This window comes from Onychomys torridus, chromosome 9 (assembly GCF_903995425.1).
Source record: "Onychomys torridus chromosome 9, mOncTor1.1, whole genome shotgun sequence".
Classification (NCBI taxonomy): Eukaryota; Metazoa; Chordata; class Mammalia; order Rodentia; family Cricetidae; genus Onychomys; species Onychomys torridus.
In genome coordinates, this window is record NC_050451.1 from 49,777,550 (window position 1) to 49,783,204 (window position 5,655).

Below are 5,655 nucleotides of genomic sequence, written 5' to 3' on the forward strand. Positions count from 1 at the left end.
AGTCCACTTTTCCCCACCCAGGATGCTACCAGCAGCTTTTCCCCCACTGCCTAGGAGGAGGCTAGAGGCAGGGAGGGCAATGCCCAGAGCCAGCAAGACCAGCTTCAACTTTCTAGAGCCAAGGTGTCAAGCGGGTATGTGGCAATCTGGTAGAGGGCTACTATGGAAGAGGCTCCAGGAGAAGGCAGAGGATGAGGCCACAAGAAGCAATTAGAACAAAGTCGGCACAACCACAACCACAACCACAGCCACTCCGTGCTGTCTTGTTCACCTGCAGCCACCAGATGTCACTATTAACAAGGAATACAATTGTCTGGTGACATCCCCAGACAGGAAGTGAATTAATGGAGATAGCTCATGTTTGCCCTGGGCACTCAGTGGCACATGGGAGAAAATTGCTAACTGCTTCCAGTTCTAATTAAATCCCACTCACACAACCCTGAACCAAAACACAACCAAGAAATGTCAAATTCACTTTCATTCTTAACACAGGACCACAGACAAGAAATGAGAGGCAAAGAGGGAAATTTTTTTTTTTAATGGGCTTTTTAGTAAAAGGCTTCCTCGACTAAGACACTGGTGGGGGATATGACACAGCAAATGAAGATTATATTTGAACATGTGAGGGTCTCTGAGGCTGTTCTAGAAAACCAGCTTTACAACTAACTGCGGTCACGCCAGGCATTGCGGCACACGCCTTTGATCCCAGCACTCCAGAGGAAGAGGTAGGCAGATCCCTGAGTTTGAGGCCAGTCTGGTCTACAGGGAGAGTTCCAGGGCTACACAAAGAAAGCCTGTCTCAAACAACAACAAAAGGACAAGTAACAGTAACTACTGTCACTCAATTGCATGTCCAATTAGTGAAATATAAAAAACAGGACAGTGAATAAGCACCAAGCCAAGTGATGAAATTAAGGGCTATTCAAGTATAATGAGTAGACCTACGTGATCAGGAATTATTTAGTGTGTGGGTTTGAATGAGAACAGTTCCCATGGGCTCATAGGTTTGAATGCCTGGTCCGCTGTTAGTGAACTATTTGGGAAGGATGAGGAGGTGTGACCTTGTTGGAAATGTGCCACTCAGGGCTGGCTTTAAGCTTTCAAAAGTCCAGATCATTCCCAATATGCTCTCTCTTCTCTCTATCTTGGGTGGATCAAGACACAAGCTCTCAGCTATTGCTCCAGCACCATACCTACCTGCCTGGCTGCCGCCATGTTTCCCACCATGATGGTCACGGACCACGAGCCCCCATTTAAATGCTTCCTTTTATAAGTTGCCTTGGTCATGATGTTCTGTCATGGCAATAGAAAAGTAACTAAGACACACAGGTTAATTTATTTTAGTGCGTAATGCCTCCACTCTGAGAGATTTTCAGATCTTTTATGTTCTTGGGAGCGTGTCTATTCTGTGTAAGGCTCATTGTTAGGGTAGAAAGATCATGCTGCTGTTGTTGTTTTGGGGGGGGGGGGCGAAGTCCTGTTCTGTAGCCCAGCTGGAACCACAGCTTTTTCTGCCTCAGGCTCCTGAGGCTCTCATTACATAGAGTTCCACCACATCTTGCTGGAAAGGAGCACTTTCACGTGGACTCTGACCTAGTCCACTGGTGCTGTAACTTTTGTGTGCCTCAGTTTCCCTGTGCATAAACAGGATTTTTTTAAAAGACCCCATTTAAGCAACACAAATCTAGGGTTCCATGTGTGGCCTTAGAAGGCTCCTGTGTGGTTGAAGAAGTGAGTGTACAAACGTTACTACTGAATGCTACCCAGGGCCACTTAAGTGACCGAGACAGGGGCTGGGAGAAGTGGACAAGGTAAGGCTTCCGGGAGAGAAGGGATGAAATCAGGACCTGACTTTGCAGCATGAGGGGCATACTGGAGCCTCTCTTGCAGAGTTGAAAAGAGGTCCCCTGAATACTTTAAAGTGCAGTCCACTTGCCCCACATCTCATAAACATCTGAGGAAAACAGGCTTCACAAGTCAAGGATGATCGCCGCCAACCGGCCTCTGCTGTGCACACACATTTCTCAAAAGTGAAGGCCTTTTCCTACTATCCACCGTTACATTTCATATAACACAGAGAGCTGCAGCTTGCAAAATGGAAAGCTGACCGCAAAGGAGAGAGGATGGTAAAGTCCCAAAAGTTAATACACACCCAGGAAAATCTTCAGGAAACTAAAACCAAGTGTGTCATACTGATCCTCTCCGGTCAGAGCCATACTTCCTGTCTGCACCCTCCCCATCTGTCTCCATTGAGACAGGGTCTTACTGTGTTATCCAACTGGTCTCAAACTACTGGCCTCAAAAGATCCTTCGGCCCCAGCCTCTGGAGTAGCTGAACACAAAGATACATGTTACCAATACCCAGATTGATTTTTCCTTTTGCTCTTCCAATTTTCCATTCTCAGCATTGCATGCACATCTACCAATTCTAGTTTTGAGCTTTTGCGTTGTAGGGCTGGAACTCAGGGCGTCAGGCCCACTAGGGCAGTGCTCTACCACTACAGGCAAGCCCTTGTAATAAAGCAAGTTTTGAAGGAAATTCATCCAGGAAGAGTAATGTATCAGATTTCCTCGACTATTAACTTCTCAACTATTAACTTCTTAGGGTTAACCAAAGGATGTGATGGTTTCCTACAGGGAAGCAGAGGAAACGGATTAAATCTGGGATGGGCAGCGATGTCCAGGTGTGCTTCATGAAGAAGATGCAGTCTCCAAATAAAGAGTGGGTGAAGGAGGCTGGTGCACTTGTCTGCCTACACCTGGCAGGCGCTGACTAGTACTTCAGGGCATTTAAAGTTCAGGAAGTATGGCAGCTAACCTTCTTGTTGGAGGCTTTACCCAATTATTCTCTTTATAGACGATTTCGCCTTAGACCCAAATTAGAGCCTTTATAACAAACCCAAAAGCAGGCACATATATTTTTATGATGGTTTTTGCTGTTTTTGAAACTGTGTTTGCACACTGTAGCACAGGCTGACCCCTAAATTTCCGGAGATACTCCTGCCTGCTTCCAAAGAGCTGAGATTACAGGTGTGCACACTACACCATAGCTATAAATTATAAAGAAAAACACAGGGTTCTTTTCTAAGCCTTGTCTTAGTCAGGGCTTTCCAGAGCAAAGGACCAACAGGGTGAATCAATCAATAAATCTGTTCACCTAGCATCTATATGTATATATTACGTAATTTAACAAATCAGCTAGTGTTAAAATAGTAACAACATTTGATCCTTGAGGCTGAGTCCCTCAGCAGACCCAGTCTGGCCCTGCAAACATGAGAGATTCCTGGAGAGCCACTGGTGTTTAGTCAGTGACAGAAGCCTGGAACTACCAGTTCCAATAGTGAAGAATCAGCAGCAGCAACAGAGTAAATCAGCCAGCGCAGGCAAAAAGCCAAGCCAAAAGGCCAGGGATTGTCTCTCGGCCAGAAAATGCTGCCCACATTCAGGGGGTGGGCCTTCCCACATCAGCGAGGCAATCAGGACAGTTCTTCAGGGGTGGCTTCCTATACAGGTGATTCTAATTTGGGGCAAGTTGACATTCAACCAATCATAATAAACCTTTTGTTTGCATTTTGGTCTCTCAGCCTCTCTTTGGCAAGGCTTTATAATTTTCACACCTCAACATGTAGCCTGTTCTTAGAACTCGGGTGTCACCATTCAGGATTAGCGGGGCCAAGACAAATCACAAGGACATAGTATGCGTCACCTGGACTCTTCTCAGATGGATTATGAAGACATCAGCTCAATGCTTTTCTAGAATGAAGGGATTCACAAGAGAAATTTAGAGCACTAATAACAGCAGGTGGGGATGGACAAAACACACCGCTGCTCCCTTCTTCTGGTCTCGTGTATCCCAGGCTGCCCCTGAACTATGTGTGCAGCTGGGGATGACTTTGAACTCCTGAACTTCCTGCTTCAACCTCCCAAGAGCTGAGATTGCAGGTGTGTGCCACCACGCCCAACCATGCAGCACTGGGGATTAGATCCAGGACTTGGTACATGCTAGGCGAAACACCATGACCAAAAGCAAGTCAGGGAGGAAAAAGTTTATTTGGCTTACATTTCTATATCACAGTTCATCATTAAAGAAGTCAGGACAAGAACTCAAACAGGGCAGGAATCTGGAGGCAGGAGCTGATGCGGAGGCCATGGAAGGGAGCTGCTCACTGGCTTGTTCCTTGTGGCGCGCTCAGCCTGCTTTCTTATAGAACTCAGGACCACCAGTTTTCATGTTCCACATATTCTAATCACCCTCCTCCCTCCCCCACAACCTCAAGATTGCTCTTCCAATCCTATGTTTCCCAGTTTCTTCGGCATCCACACAACAGATATGATGAGAAGCCAAGCTCAGGGCAACCGATTCCTATGGTTCCAAGCAAAATTTAGACTTAAAATATTTTGTTAATTAATTAATTAATTAATTTTATATGTTTGAATGTTTAAAGCCTGCGTGCATGTCTATGTAACGTTGTGTGCCTGGCGTCTGAAGAGGGCATTGGGTTTTCCTGGGACTGGAGTTACAGACAGTTGTTAGCCACCGTGTGGATGCTGGGAATCAAACCCTATACAGTTCACACACATATTCCACCAGCTAGGGAACAGTTCTGTCCCTAAGCGTTTCTGGTCAGGGAAATTTGCAGACAAAATTGCACACTCTGCATTCTCCTGGCATGGTCTTTCCACCTTCTGTGACGTTGTATCAGTTCCACTCTCTTTGTTTTTAGTGCACTGTGTGTACTCATCATAGAGTGAACATCTATTTCCAAACATCTGTGGTGAAAAACACCCGCCATGTCTGGTGCCCCTATCAGACATTCTGTGAAGTCTGTGTCTGGGGTCAACTCTCTGAGTTAAAAGGTACAACTTCTGGGGATGACTTCCAAACCACAGAGGGGACTCTGCCAAGAGAGGTGCAGCATGACCAACAGGCCACCACTAGGGCTACACCCTTCCTGGTCTCTCTTTGGCTTCCCCCTCCACAGCTACTCCCCAAAGCAGGGAAGCTCACAGAGCATAAAGCCACATTTGAGGAGTCAGTGAAATGGCTCAGAGGTGAAGGTGCCTGACGACCTGGGTTCAATACCCAGAACCCAGAGGGAACTGATTCCAGCAGGCTGAGACACTACATGGCCCTGCCTCATCGTGGTACAGAACACAGACACCAAGCTTGTGCTCTACTCCTCTCTGTCACCCAGACTGTTAGGGCACAAACTGCATGAAACCTTTTAGAATTTATTTTATAGTTACATTGTTAAAATTTTACCAGCTGGCCGTGTTGGCGCACACCTTTAACCCCAGCACTCGGGAGGCAGAGGCAGGTGGATCTCTGTGAATTCAAGACCAGCCTGGTCTACAGAGTGAGTTCCAGGACAGCCAGGGCTACACAGAGAAACCATTTCTCAAACCCCATCCCCCACTTTCTTTCTTTCTTTCTTTTTTTATTGAGATAGGATATATGCTATGTCACCCAGACTGGCCTCAAACCCATGATCCTCCTCAGCTGGCCAAGTACACCACCACTCCAGGCACTGCTACTGTTTCCCACTGGGTACACAAATTTGAAAAAGTGAAAAACAGAACCATCCCTTTTACTTCTAGGTTTATACCATTAACCCAAAGAGACCACTGAGAAGAAAAACACTGAAGCAAAATGGC